At 37.8% G+C, this 16,271-nt stretch overlaps 1 long non-coding RNA gene across 3 annotated transcripts in view; it reads right to left on the reverse strand.

Moving 5' to 3' along the window:
- Positions 1 to 2,442: 2,442 nt before the first annotated feature.
- The window catches only part of LOC115290477, a 98,525-nt gene continuing 84,696 nt past the window's right edge, over positions 2,443 to 16,271 (reverse strand). Inside the window, exons 1-3 of one of the 3 annotated variants that reach the window (XR_003908125.1) lie at positions 8,475 to 8,572; positions 3,343 to 3,439; positions 2,443 to 2,563 (exon numbers count right to left, since the gene is read on the reverse strand). This is a non-coding gene — a long non-coding RNA (uncharacterized LOC115290477). Of the gene's footprint in view, positions 2,564 to 3,342; positions 3,440 to 5,148; positions 5,194 to 8,474; positions 8,573 to 16,271 lie in introns of those variants that run through there. The other 2 variants (XR_003908123.1, XR_003908124.1) reach the window with 2 other exon arrangements.

The following is a 16,271-nucleotide window of genomic DNA, read 5'->3' on the forward strand; positions in this document are numbered from 1 at the left end:
ATGTAGAGCAAGAATAAAACATCATTTCTGTAAGGACTTATATTAAGCCCTTATTTAAGGACTGTATATTTCATAAGGAAAATAGTGTATATACCCATAGTGATTTCAGTAGAAGACAGTATAATTCCTTGGAAAACATAAAATTTTACAGCTGTATCATACAGGATAAACATCTAAATTCCTTAGCAAAGAATGCTAAATCCTTTATGGTTTTGTATATTTCTACCTTCTCGTCTTACCAGCATCCACTCTCTGCTTTATCCTACATCAAGCCCTAAAGGGTAACCATTCTGAATCCCCTTAGAAATTTGGGCTTATCTCTAATATGTGTGTGACATATATAATAGATATTGTTTGGTCAAATAGGTAAATGATGTTTAGAGAAGTGATTATTTCCACATGGTGTGAGTAGAAAAGAGTTAGTGGAGTGTATGGCATTTAGGCAATAAATGGTTAGAATGTTGATGTCGATGAGGCTAGAAGGTATTTTGAGATATGTCCCAAAAGGCTGGAAATTTCAGTTGCAAAAAGTAAACTAAGTTTGGTTTCTACAGAAGAACAAAAGCCAGACTGAGAAGACTGGAACCAGAAAGAGATCATTTATTTTGAAATACTAGAAATCATCATTGTTGGTATAGTTGCAATATGAGATTACTTTTAAGTGCAAAAATTGTAAGCTTAGCTCAAGATTTTGAAAGATTGGATTTTCTGTATCCTAAAAAAATGGATTCACAAAAATGCTATTCAGTATAAGGAAATGGATTTTCTAATTGGAAAACTTGGTCAGGGGATTTCGGCAGCCGGGCTATGCATTGCTTTATTTGTCTATGAATTTTTCCCTGGATGTTTCAGGCACACATCCTGCTTCCCTGCAATCTAGTTTGTAATTGTTTCAAAGGCAAAGCCTTTAAATTTCCCATGATATTATGTGCCAAATAAGTATGTGCTTTTAGTAATAATTAGACATATAATCATGTCGTAATACGCCACAAAATAAGTTATTGCTTTTAACCCAAAAAAATCAACTTTCAAAGAAGGCATACATTTTATTTTATGACCATTAACATCAGAGAAGAAGAATGAATGAAGTAGGTTAATACATCTAGCTTCTCTTTTTCTAAATTCCCTCTTCATGTCTTCTTTCCCAAAGATGGGGCAGAACTGGATGTGACAAGATTCTGCTGGATTAAAGAAATTTGACCAGAATAGGGGACTAAACTGATTTGGAGAAAATTGAGGTTTCCATCTTCTGAACTGTCCTGATATCCTAAGAATATCATCAATTCAGAAATTGATTTTCACAAATTCTAGAAAAACAGCCAAGTATGCAAAATCTGCCTTTGTTGTCTGACCCCTAACCTTTTTTATTTTATTTTCTTTAATTTCTTCTGTCTTTCTATTGACATATATGTATTCATGTTTCTTCTGGTTATGGAATGTTCTCCTGTTCTACCACTCCTACCTTTCCATTCCCAATTATCAGTAAGTATTCCTTAGTCTACTAAAAAAAAAAGTTCTACTATGATTAAGGAGATGGATACTAATATTAAGCAACAATCATTCTTTCCAGAAGACTTTGTATTATAAAAGACTGGCCACTGCTGCATTCTATGGGGGACAGAGGAGGACAAATTTTCCATGCCAGTTCTGTTACCTATTAGATAGGCAGTTTTGTTTGTCTATACATAGAGTTTTTTGTTTATTTATTATTTCCTGCTTACATAGATAGAAATAAATACAAAAATATGAATTTAAAAGATATACATAAAATATAATTGTATAAATCATTATGTTAACTACATGTATAATTAGAAGAAACTCCATGTTAACTAGCTGCTTCAAAATAAATTATAAATATATGCTATTATATTCACTGTTTTTGTGTATGACAACTAACATTTCCTTCAACATTATTTGATTTTTATAAATTTTGCAGTTAATAGACTTTTTTTTAAATGCATATTTATTTATTTTGAGGGAGAGAGAGAGAGAAAGCATGTGCATGTGAGTCAACATAATTAGGGGAGGGGCAGACAGACTGGGAGAGAGAATCCCAAGCAGGTTCTGTGCTATCAAGGACTCAATCTCATGAACCGTGAGACTATGACCTGAGGATCAGAAGTCAGACACTGAACCAACAGACCCGCCCTGGGGTTCTTTCATTGAGAGACTTTTCAATTAAAAGCTTTGACTGTTTTTTTTTAATTCAAAAAGTTATTTTCCTCCTAAAATGTATTTGAATATACTTTCTGTTTCATCTTCTCTGTTCCTATACAAAGATATTAGTTGTATACCTAAATATAACTTTTTTGGCTTTTTCTTTTTCTTCTGTATTCTGGATACTTTAGAAAAGATAGGTTTATTGATGTATTAACACAATAAATTGCACTTCTGTAAAGCATATAATTTGATAAGCTTCAATATATGTATTTACATGGGAAATCTTAACCATAACCAAAATAATAAACATGCCCTTTACCACCAAAATTTCCTCATGTCCTTTGGTAATCCTTTCCCTTTCTTCCTTTTCCTCTCTTCTTCATGTTCAATCACTGAGCTTTTTCTATAATGAAAGATGAGTTTACATTTCCTTTTATTGGAATCACATGGTATGTTCCCTTTTGTTGTCAGACTTCTTAAACTCATCATAATTATATATGAGATCTACGTACACTGTTGTGTATGTCAATATACACAAGCCTTTTTGTGGCTGAGTAATTTTTATTATATGAAGATACCATAACTGATTCCATTCACCTGTCCTCCAGGACTCATTATTGGCTCTCTTCTCATTCCACCCACAGTCCTAGGTCATATGTATTGATCACGCCCACATCTGATGCCATGGCTCACACCATTCTCCCCTGACCAGGCCCACAGTTCCCACTGTTTATTAAATACATTTTTCTGGATGTATAATGGGGTTGATCAAACTTAACAAAACCAGGACTAGTATCTCCCCTTCCCCACCAAACTGACTACTCTTACTCTGTCCGCTTATACTTTTCTCATTGTTATTGGAATGAAAACCAAACTCCTTATGTTTGGTTACAAGACTGTATGACCATGTCCCTGTATATATCCCTAGATTCATCATGTCTTCTCTTCTCTTCTTCTCACATTAAACATCCTCAAAGAAATTCCCCTTCTGTACCAAGACATCTATCCTACCCCAGGGCTTGTGTCCTCGCTGTCTGCTTTGTCTCAATCTCGCTTCCACTGGTTTCTGCAGGGCTGAGTCCTTCTCGTTACTCAGTCTGAAACTCAGATATTCCCGACCCTAAATAGCTCTTCTTCGTCCCTGCCCTCCCAACTAAAACAATATCCCTTTTATTTTCTTACCTTGTGTATTTCTCTAATGGCACTTGCTGCTGCAACCATTGTTGGAGAAAGACTGCCTGAGCTGTTCAGTGTCATATCCCAACACTTCACACAGGTTCTGTCACATGAAAGCACTTGATAAATATCTATTGCATATCTGTATGTATAAATGGGTAAACATCCCCACCATCTACTCAATAATCCTAGACTGCTATCTTTTCCCTACCCCCATATCTGATTTGTTACTGATAGTTTGAGCCATACATTCTAATTCTGGAGTGTATTGCATCCATCTTCCCTTCTTCCTCTCCACTATTCTGACCTTAATTCAGACCTCTTCTCTCCAAAGTGCCTTAATTCAAGAATCTGCTAATTGATTTCTCTGATGCCACTGCAACTCCCTCAGTCCATCCCTGTATGTTCCTAAGACACAAAACAGACTGAGTTCTGTCCTACTTAGATTCATGCAAGGTGCGCACATTTCTTACAAATTAAAATTCAATTTCAGTACGAGTATATACAATTTCCCATCATGGCTATGTTTTCTTGCTGTATTTTCCCACCAACCTGTAGCTATCTGCCTAATTCATGTGTAATTGCTAACAGACAAAAACCCCCAAAAGTGCCTTAATTCTCTTTTGTCTTTTTCATGAAGCTTTTTCTTCCTGAATTGCACCTGTCCCTTACATTATCTAGGAAAAGGGACTATTTCCTTATAAAGTCTTGCACACATACAGACCATCAGGCACTGGAGCCCAACAGCATAAACCCGGCCCAGAGGCCCAGTAGCCTTGGTTTATCTGCAATTGTAATAAGCTGTGTGTGAGATTCATAGACTCTCTGTACCTCAGTTTTGTCTTCTGTAAAATGTAAATAAAAAGAACATGGGCTTCATGAGCTAATAGCAAGCATTCAATACATGACAGTTATTACTATAAATGTGGTCACTTCTTCCTTGGTGTCCTCCCTAGCTTCTTTCATAGCACCTGCAACTTCTCCCCACATCAACCTGCAACACAGCAAATGCTTCCAGAACAGGACTCCTGTCTTTGTATCTCATCACGAAGACACACTCAATGAACAAGTTGTTAAATAGTGGATGCCATTAGCAATGAAACTGCGAGCTAAATCTAACATTTGGTACAGAGGGAAGGATTCTTCCCCAAGACCTAAAGGAGTGCCAAAAACTTCTGGCTTATTCCATGTGATCCCAATTACCTTGTCTGTCCGGAAATAAAGCCCAATGAATCCATCTTATGGAAACAAATGAAGCATGTCTTCCCTGCAAATAGCCTATGGCACTATTAAATCTATGGGATTCAAATATACAGGGCTTCATCCACACACTTGATTAACAAATAAATTTGATGAATAAAGTGGGACTAATTGGGGCAGGTGCTATTTGTGTCTCTATTTTCCTCTAGTTTCTGCCTTGGCTCCTAGGGAATCCTGTACTTGCCCTGACTCAGGATGGTTGTTGGAGGAGCATTTTGGGGCCCTTACTAGCTCCTCTCCTCAGGAGTAGGGGATCCTAAACGGACTGGTTAGACCCAGGACACAGCTGGCTCCATTGAACTGGAGGTCAGAGTCACTGTACTTTAAGGGCAGAGTCTGAGGTTGAAGCCTGGCTCTTGTCAGCCAGGTGCAAATGTGAAACTCATTCAGGCAGGAGTCGCCAAAGACTTACTCCTACTCTGGTTTCTGCTTCATGGAAGCGGCAGAATAAACTGAGGTAAAATTATGCTCCTCAACATTTGCTTTATATTAGATCCTCCTGGGAACTTTATAATTCCAAAGCCAGGGCCACTCCACAATTAAGTAACTCACTGTTACTTAGGAACTAAGTAGGTCTCTGCAGCTGGAACACAGGCATCAGTGGCTTTTAAAGGGCCCCAGATGATTCTGATGAGCAGGCACGTTTGAGAAACACTGCCCTAAGAGAAATGAAGCGATCTAGTTCAAACCAGAAATACCATTCAAACGTGGCAAAATTGCTTTGTCATTCAAAGTTCAGGAATTGCTAAACTTGGGATGCCTTAGCCATGGGCGAAGGAAACTCCAGTGCAAGAAGAGCATTTTCAGCATCCTCTCCACTTACCTCGTGTCTCCAGGGCCCAGACCAGCCCTAGTAACACTGTGTCTACACCGGAGACAGTGACGTCCCCCCTCCCACTCTCCCTAACACAGCGCAGGCAGAAAGCCATGTGGCAACCTGGGGTGGAGGGCAGAGAGCAAATACTACGGAGGTTCCTCAAACACTAAAAACAGGTCTACCATGTGATCCAGCAACCCCTCTCCTGGTAGATATTCAAAAGGATTGAAATCGGAATCCTGAAGTGATGTCTACACCCCCAGACTCACTGGAGAGCAATTCACAATAGGATGTGGAAACAACCTAAGAGCTTATCAACAGATAAGTGGATAAAGAAGTGTGGTGTATGCACACAATGGAGTGTTACTCAGCTTACAATAAAGGAAACCCTGCCTCCTGCCCCAGCAAGGATGAACCTGGAAGATATCACGCTCAGGGAGGCAAACCGGATACAGAGGACAAATACTGCATGATTCCACTTATATGAGGCATCTGATAGTCAAACTCAGAAGCAGAGTAGAATGGGGGTTGCCAGTGTCTGGCAGAGGAGAAAAACAGGGATTGCTGTTCAACCACATTCAAGTTCTGGCTATACGAGATGAATAAGATCTAGACATTCACTGTACAACACAGAGCCTGTATTAACAATTCTGTATTATGCCCTTAAAAAACTCTGAAAGGGTAAATCTCAAGTGAATTGCTCCTACCACACCAAAAAAATACTTTTTAAAGAAAGAAGTGTGTCCATATGGATGCTGTCTACTTGGGTACGTGGAGTTTGAATGAGGAGTGTAGAAAATCTGTCTAACAGAGGTTTGCTTTGTTTTATTTTTCCAAAATACTTAAATAAGATGCTGGCCCATTACTAAAAGAAAAAAGCAGTCTGGTTGTGTCATTTACTCAGAGGGAACAAGCCTGAGAAATAAATGAAGAACAGCTGGGGGAAGACATGTTAGGTTATCTACTTTCTCTTTAAGAAGCAGTGAGAGTTGCTAGGGAAAAGCAGAGATGTCTGGAGAAAGAGGGATTATATAGGGAGAAACAAAGAATCACTTGAGGGACTTTTGTGCTCAGAGCAGTAGCTGAAATGTGCTAATGATCAATTTAACACCTGCCATTTTAATTAGCACCTAAGGATAAGCTGAAATTGAGAGAGAGGGCTGGAAGCAGTAAAATGGCCTGAGAGGCAGCCCAAGGTCAGAGGGAAAATAAAGAATATGGTTTACAGAAGCAGGTGATTCTAGTTTGTTAGAGGAAACACAATATGTATTTAGCTGTTGTTTTGTTTACTAGTATACCTTTATGATGGAAAATTTGGAATTTGCAACAGAAGCTAATCTATAAATTGTCTGAAAAAAATTGAATTCCATATAAACTTTTTCAAAAGATTTCCCTTATACACAAGAGATCTTAAAGAATCAAAATAGCAAAGATTGCATGGGACCCAGGCTAGTGTTTCAGGAGTTATACTTCTATAAATTTGAACTACTATCCAGCTGTGTGGTAGTAGCTAAATATAAACTCCCATGACTTAGAAGCTTGGTGGCTAAACTGTAGCAAAAATCAAATTTAAATAAATAAAAATCATATGTAAATAATTGTGTGTGGAGGGGAGAGGGGGTATGTATCACAATAACTCAAAGCCACATCATAAACATACCCAGTGTCATAGACTTTGAGAAATATCTCATGTTAAGACTATCAAACGAAGGTCTTAATTTTGGCTAGTGGGACTGGTCACTTATTTGCTCCAATCTTCCAGGGTCCATGCAATATAAAACCACCCTGGATTGGTACCAAGTCCATTCACACCTCTGTTAAACCTTTCCATGTGGAACTGTGCCTGTCTGAAATCAGATATCTGTCACCAACTGTGGACTTATAGTTAGGAGAGAATTTCAAAGCAAGATCATGGTCCTTAGGCTTTCCAAGATCATAAGAATGGAGTTGAACCCCCAGTGGGGTTGGAAAAGTCCCTGCTAAGCAGCACATAAAATGTATGATATATTCATTGATAAAGTTAAACGGAGATATCAGACATTATCTGAGGACCAGATCCTGGGTAGAGCTGTTTGTACATTCCTAGGAAAGATAGAACAGATTGATAGATGTTAATATATGCAGAGGAAGAAAGTGAGACCTGAGGTCACAAAACCACTAAGGGCAGAATCAAGGCTGAACACTCATTTTCATGCTCATTTCCTAACTCAGACTCTACAGAAACACATCTGGGAGGGTACACCTGGCAAGGTTCCTAAATCCATCAAATATTAAAATACACATTGATCACAAATACCACAGAATTTGAACCATTTAAATAAACCATTACTGTAATCATTTTCTAAGAAGACTATCTAAACAAAAAGCAATCCATAATCAAGGCTAAACCTGGTTCTGTAGACAAATATATTCTTGACCACAGGACTAAATGTGACTTTAATATGTAATGGCTGTGTGTCTGATATTGATTTTAAACGTGTTCTATAGTTTCGTCTTAATTCAGGTTTTCAGTATGTTAATGAAGGGATGCTGGCACATTCACATGAGAGTCATATATTTAAAGTTCAGTAAAGGCTGGAGAAGATTCTTCCTTCTGAATTATGTTGATCTTTCCACCTACAAGGTGTCCTGGGGTTTTTGTGTTCATTTGTTGGCTTGCTTGCTTGGCTTGGTCAAAATAAGGCAGAAGGCCATGAAAGAAAGAAATGAATATATGCTGAGCAATAAGAAAAAATAAAAGAGAGATAACAAAGGAAGGCATTCTGATCCAGGAAAAAGCATAGAGCCAAGTGCGCTAAAGTTAAATTCTGGTCTCCCAACCAAAATAAAATAAAACTCATTCTGAAACCTTTTAATTAATTTTAAAAAACATAACTATCTAGATAAGTTGTACCATTTCCTTTTCTTGAGCTCTTTTAAATCTACAGGGCATGCTTGGAAGACTTACTACTGCTTCTTGTTCTAGTATCTATGTGATACCCCTCAATAATTGCCAGAATTGTCTTTGTAAGAATAAGACTGAGAACAGTAGGACTCCAGAGTTTACAAAGGCGTATCTCACCATATTCTTCGTGAGTGATGCCCTCGTTTGCTTTGGCTCAGACCCAGACATATCAGGAATTTAGAAGGACAATAACAGGTCATCTAGTAGAGTTCCTTATTCTCAATTTATTTTGGTTCTGTTTTATTTTTCAAAGACAATACCTGAAATGAGCAAATAAATCAATATACAGGAACCAAAAAGTTATCTGTTAGTATAATTTTATGTAATAAATGCTGGCAAAAAATGGTGATATATACACATAAGATATATATTAACTTTTTAAAATATTATATATATATAACCTGTTACAATATAAAAGTAAAAGTCCTTCTCTAACCCTATAATTTTGAGAGAATTTTTCTGTCCTTTGATTCATTTTGACCAGAGAAATTCTTGCTTATAACAAGTAACTCTAGTGAAAATGAAAATTCCATATTTTGAGTGAACCATTTCTTTAAAATATTATCTTTAAAAAGCAATAATTGTGCACAACAAAGACTTACACAACACATTATACTTACGTCAAAAGGCAAATATTTTTTACTAAAATTTGAGAAAAAGGAATACATTTTTCTAAAATATTGGAAAGAAATGGTTTGGCCCAGTATTTTTATGCTCTGTAAATAGAAATATCACACCTCCTCTTTCAACAATGGAGGTGCCATATGGATTAGTATAGCTAAGAAGATCTTGAATGTGCCAAAACTCTTACAAAACTCTTTATTGCTCTAGGTATTAGTTAATAGGGGATAACTCATTGAAATAGTATTTTATACCCATGAGTATTACTTAAAATATACAGGTACAAATGACTTATTATTTAAATGTACAACATTCTTACAATAAGCATTTAATGATATTATAATTTTAGTCAAGAAGATCTGGGTTCATTTTCTCCTATTAAAGGTTGTAAAGCTGGCCCAAAGTTACTGGGGATTTTGTAAGAAACAGTTGAATTGTTCTTCAAAATTTTTATTTATGAGGTGCCTGAGTGGCTCAGTCAATTAAGCAGCTGGCTTCGGCTCAGGTCATGATCTCACGGTTCGTGAGTTCGAGTGTCACATCAGGCTCTGTGCTGACAGCTAACTCAGAGCCTGGAGCCTGCTTTGGATTCTGTATCTCCCTCTCTCTCTGACCCTCCCTTGTTCGTGTTGTCTCTCTCTGTTTCTCAAAAATAAATAAAAAACATTAAATAATTTTTTAAAATTTTTATTTAAGTTCAACAATCCTATTTAAAGCACATAATGCAAGAAACAAAGATCAATAAGGCATGATCTCTAGCCTAAAAGATTTACAGCCTAGTAATCAAATATATACAACAAAAGAAGCCACAAATACATATAAATGATTATATATTAAGTATATATTATATAAATTATATAGTAATGCATAATTTAATAATATATTTAATATAATAAATAAAATTAATTAATATATGTATAATTTGGTTCTATTTATTTTATATATATAAAATATCAGATCTGACAGTGATCTTCAAGACCTTCCAGAATGGATAAATTATCAACAATAGCAATTAGTTTATATTTAAGGTGCAAAAAGGAAAATAAATAAGGCACACACTAAGCACATAAAATTTTCAAACACAGAAAATGAAAATATACAACAGTGCTAGATGACCATGAGAAGACCATGTAGTGTGGAATGGATAAGCCTGGACACAGAGCCCTGGTACCAGTGCATGGGGGACATTTGAAAGCCAGCCTAAGAGGTCTGGTTTTATCCATTTGGTTGACAGCACTAGAGGTTTTTGTAAGGAAATGATAAAGTAAGAGCTGAGATGTGGGAAGTTTATATTAATATATATGATTGAAGAGATATGGGAAAATAGAATGGCTACTCAGAGAACTTTTGTACAATAGCCCAGAGGAGAAATAATGAGCTAAACTGAAGTGTTGGGAGGGAAGGGGGTAGAAAAAAAGGAGAAAATAAACGCAGGAGATGTTTCATGGGAGGCTGGTGACTGAAGTATGTATGGAGCCAATGGTGAGAAATAACAGACTCTGGGAGCCAAAATGGCCCTGTAACAAATACAAATGCAACAAAATCAGCCTAACAAATACCTTCTGAGCATTGGCTGCACAGAAGGCCCTGTGAAGTGTACTGAGTTCTGGGCTCACAAGATAGGTAAGATAATACACACAGTGCACTCGGGGTTAGTAAGCTCGTGAAAGAGGAAAGCAAGTAAAGAACTATTCCTGCAATGCCAACTCAATACAAAGAGTGGTTTTTGTGGATGTGAGATGAGGGGCGATATTGAGGTGGAGAAATAGGGAACGATCAGGAAGTGTGGCACAAAGAAAGAAAATTAGCTGGGCAAGGAGGAATGACCAAACTAGACAGATATGGAAAGTACAGGAAGAGAGAGCAAGTAAGAGGTCTGCACTTGAGTAATGTAGAATGTGGGATGAGTGACATAGGACGCAGACAGAAGCAGGCTGGAGGCAAAAACTGCCCACATAAAGGAGTAATGCCATGAAGGCAGAAATGCTGTTACTGAAAGAATATACAATAGAAACCAGCCAAATACCGATTTCACTTGGAATGGCAACTTAAATGTGGTCTTTATCTGCCTGTTCTCCTGCCAGATAGAGAAGTTGAAGGCTTCCAGTGCTTCTAGGGGTTGGGGGATGGGGTGGGGAGGTACACTATGAAGAATGGAAGTCTCTAGTGCATCCCTGTAATGTGCACAAATCTAATAGCTTCTTTATATTCATGGCTGACGTAAAAATATATTTTTAGAAGCCTTACTTGTTGACATTTGAAATATAAGTATTCTGGTGGCATTTAAAACTATTCACCTCAAGAATAAAGCAAAGTATGATAACCTCAAATTTTATATCCACACCATGTAACCCAATGTAGTCATTAAAAGGAAAGGATGCTTGGGGCATCTGGGTGGCTCAGTCAGTTAAGCATCTGACTTCAGCTCAGGTCATGAGCTCATGGTTCGTGGGTTCAAGCCCTGCATCAGGCTCTCTGCTTGATACCTCAGAGCCTGGAGCCTCCTTTGGACTCTGTGTCTCCCTGTCTCTCTTTGCCCCTCCCCTGCTCATGCTCTGTCTCTGTCTCTCAACAATAAATAAACATTGAAAAAAAATTAAAAGAAATAAAAAAGAAAGGATGAGAGGTAAACCATTTGACTTGGATCGATTTCCACAAAGAAATGGTAAGTGGAAAAACAAGGTTGAGAAGTATGACTTGCTAGTTTTTGTGAACAACAAAGCACTGCCAAACACCCTCTACAGGTATATTTGTACATGTGCAGATTACGATTATCTGAGCCGGCAGCAAATAGGGTCTACACATACTAGATGCTCACGAGGATTAGTCTGAGTATTGGGTTACATAGGTGGAAGAAAGACTGGGTGGTGGTGAAGCCAACATAAAAAAGAACAAGAAAAACAAAGGACTGCACTTGAAAAAGCGCATGTACAAAAATTACACTTATGAATGCATGAAATGTTTCACATTAAATCAATGTAAGTGCACATGGCATATATTTATAAAGAAAGTGGGTTTCATCAATGGGTAAAAACACAAAGAAATTTAGCAAGAGTGTATATTGAATTTCAAACAAGACGAGGGGGATGCAAGAATCTGGATTCATTTTCAGTTTATTACCCCATTAGAGACTATTTCTGTTTCTTCTGGTGTTCAAAGTAAAGTCTTTGGAGACTGAGCTCCCGGAACATGTCAATTTTCTTTCACATATGAGCTATTCCTGTGACATCCCCTTTACATATCAGCTATGATGGAAGAAAAATTGTTTTTTTTTCAACTATGACTCTTTCAGAGTAACTATTCTCTCTGTTTGACTAGTTTAGTTATTATTTGCTTTCTTCCAGAAAAACTTTAGCTGTGGTCAGCTTCCTTACTTAACTGCAGATTTTTAAAGATTTCCTCTAAAACTGGCTGTCACACTGATTTGTATTCTAAGCTATGCTTCTGAAATAGTGTAGAGCCTTCATTAATCTGTTTTTTCCAGCATTTATCAGGAAAGTAGTTAGAAGCATCAGCCTGCATTAAAAATGAAGAATTCCCCTTGGTCCCTGCTGGTGTTGCCAATCTGGGGCTAATCACTGAGAGAGATAAGTGAAGCAGAGTTAGGACAGCAGAAATGACATGCAGCTTAAGGCAAACACACAAACATTGTGCTAGAGTTCTGGAGGCCCTCCGTTTTATGCCTTTGCAAGGGTGTTAGAATCCATCCTCCTCCGTCACTGCATATTCCCAGCCTTCTCACTCTCTAAGCTCACCTCGGTGGCTTTCCAGACGTCAAGCCTTCCCTGATTCCTCTCCGGCTGGAGGGCATCTTTCATCTTGTGTCCCTTTTGTATGTGTGATAGAGATCAATCTCTACCTTTTTTCCAGCATCTATCACCTTCTACCTTATATAACACTTAAGTAACTGCTTGTCTCCACTTTTAGTTAAGCATCGAAAGAGTGGGAGTCCCTTCCCAGCAATTATGTTATGCCACCAGCACATTGCTAACATGATCAATATTTGCTAACTGAATCGTCTCTCGGCTGAGAAGGACCCAGGGCCACCATCTTCACGAAAATCATTAGGATTCCATAGACAGCTGGATATACACCCAAAACAATGTTCCCAGTACAGAGAGATTTTGATTGGAATGTTCCTCTTGATCTTTGATCAATTCTACCCATGCATAGACAAGAGTAGAAAAAGCCCACTCCTTCTCATGGAGCAGAAGATTCTGTTCATGCTGTGTCTCTCCCAACCTGGCAGCATTTTCAGTGTTGTGTTTTTACAATCTGTTGGTATTCCAAAAATGAGAACAATGACCTTTGTGTTAATTAGTTGAAACAAGAGCCTGCTGAGACTAGAAGAATAAGACTTAATGGGACTTGAGATTATATATTCCAATCATAATTAGGGAGGTAATAACTAATGTTAATGAGGAGATCAAATAAACATGCATCCATACTAATGTGCTTTTAATCCCCTTTCCCTGACTGAGATTTCTCAGGACTACCTAGCAGTATAATACACACACTTAACACCACCCTAAAATCTAGAAATATAAGAAAAATACTTCATTGTACTTCGTTAGATGAACAAATAGATCATTGTTTAAATTCAAAAGTACATCACCTGAAAAGGTGTTTACATTTGAAGGAAAATGTATTGAGCATATTATTTGAAAATATAACTAACATATTTTAAAAATAAGCATAGTCCATTCTTCCCAAATTTTTGAAGACCCTTTTTATCCAATAGCAAATAAGTGTTTCTGAAGAAGTAGTGAAAGGATAGAGAAACTTAGGGAAAGGTTCTGTTTTACATTGAACCTGTCTAGGAAGAGAAAATTAACATAGAATGTTTATGGTATTTATAATGCCTCTAGACTGTCCCTGCTCCAATATCATACACATCTCTATCAGAGATATCTGATATCTCTAGCATCACTTTTCTTGAGCAAGGATGGCTCCCTCTATCAGGGTTTTTGAGCTAGTGTCCACTGAACCCATCTTCAGCCCATCTGGAGACCTCTGGAAATTGTAGGTGAGATTTTTTCCCATGACTGTACCTGGGAATTTTTCTTGGGAAAAATGTTTAGGAAGCAACAAACCAGATGATAAATACTGAATTTGTACCCTGTTGTATAAACAAGGGAAAATGACCAGGCAGCACACAAAGCCTTCTAGAACAGTATCCCTGGGAACAATAATTGAGACAAGAAGATATAGGTATCTTCCACTGCCCACTGCATTCTGGAGCTCTTCAGGTGAGATACATATAGTCCATGTATTTTTGGCTTTCAGCTGCCTGATTAGGGAAGTACCAGTATTCCCGAGTGTAATCAGGGTTTGCGGTCAAGCCTTATGGTCATACAGAGAGTCCTGGTAACTCCTTAGACTCCAGCCATCCTCCACTACTACATTTTTCATTTGTTGGGAGACAACTGATCCTTCTTCTAATGTAGTCAGGTTGCTGGGGTCCTTGCCTTTTAGGTGCAAGGTTCCCTGTTTCTCACTCTAACATTTAATACCTGAATGGGAATGAATAGGCTTTTGGGGGCAAGCAGATGTTCCAAGAAATCACTTGACTTATTCTTCATCCCAGGTTAACATTGACCATCCTCCATTATCATTTTGATGCTGTAAGGATCTAGGTAGGTGTCACCTTAGAAAAAAGGCACAAGATCTGCTCTTTCTACTCCCCCAGTCACAGCCACTAATGTCACCACCAAGGAAGCTGTGGATTATTTATTCATTTGTTTGGTTATGTTTGTTTACTTATATCCTGATTTAGTTCATGAAGAATTTGTGATGCCTCAAGGGAGCTGCTGTAATGAGAGCTCATTTACTAGCATCTCTGTGTTCAGACAAAAAGAATAAGAAGGGGCCAAGGAAGCAGCAGGTGCTTCTGGGGAACTATCATGTGGAGCAGAATCCCGTGGAACATGCATGAATGGCTCTGGTGGTACGCAGGCAACTCTGCCCCCAACCTCTTGGATATGCCTTTCACTTCATTCTCTGCCAATGGGCTAGTTTGCAGGCACCCTTTTTAAAAAATGTATAACTGATTAAGTAGCTGGAGGAGAGTTAAAGATTAAGTCATTCTCACTTAGGCATTAATTAATTAGTTAAGTATCCCCCAACTTGCAGATGGGTTCAGATATGTGAGGAAAGAGTAGAGATTATCAGGTGTGGGAACTCTTGGGGAAGGCACACCTAAGGAGGGTGGGAAGATTAGAACATCAGCTAGACGCTGTTCATCTGAATATCTGGAGAGAGCATGGGAGCTGGGAACTGAACGAACGCAGAATGGTGACGAGTACAAAGATAAACCATGGGTATTTCATAATATCGTGTAGGGCTGGTACTGCTCCATGGCATACAAAAAATCTTCCTTTTCCTTCTCCCTCTTCTGACCCGTTTCTTCCTCTTCTCCCACATCTTCCTCTCCCTCCTCCCCTGAACCTCCTGAACCATTTGACCTCTAGTAAATCTCAGAAGAGAACTGTTGAAACCATAATCATTCTACATTATTGATTAAATAAAATCATTAGTGTGTAGGCTATGAAAAAAGGAAGCAAAGAGCATCAACTCCTTTAAGTAGCAAATAAGGAACATAAAATTCCAAGAATGGAAGCCGCCTTATTAATCCAACGTCATTCTGGGACTAGAATCCGGGTTTCTGGCTCCCAACTAAGTGGGTTTTTTTGTTTTGTTTTGTTTTTTGTTGTTGTGGGTTGTTTTTGGTTTTGGTGGTGGTGGTTTTGTTTGTTTGTTTTGCTCTGTAACAGAATTTCTGAGGTAAAGAATTATATACCACATACAATACTATTTTACTCATGGGAGATTATTTAACTGCCTGTTTTGCAGCACCTTTGTGCTTAAAGCTGGAAATTAAGATGGGCATGACTTTAATTTTAAAAGTAGTTTCTCGTGCTTTGTTCATAACCCTTAAAATTATGGAATTGGCTGTAATTTTTCCATTTCACAGCTGTGGAAACAAAAGGAGGTCAAAGACATTTTACAGATGACCCAGAATATAATTTCAGTTTGAATGACCTGGATTTATTTTTCTATTTGAGTTTGCCTGTTCTTCATTCTACTTAAATTTCAGGATGAACCTATCTCACCTGTGAAAATGAAAATGCTAGAGGGAGAGACAAGAATACAAAATAGAAAGCCTATTGTTAATTTCAGGAAATCATACAATTTGACTTCATTATCCCATCTTTCCTTTTTATAAAAGCTCTATGACCAAAACAATGGCTGTACATAAATGACTAAGGATAGGCTCAGATAAATAAATATGTA

Source organism: Suricata suricatta, chromosome 4 (genome assembly GCF_006229205.1).
Source record: "Suricata suricatta isolate VVHF042 chromosome 4, meerkat_22Aug2017_6uvM2_HiC, whole genome shotgun sequence".
NCBI classification, from domain to species: Eukaryota; Metazoa; Chordata; class Mammalia; order Carnivora; family Herpestidae; genus Suricata; species Suricata suricatta.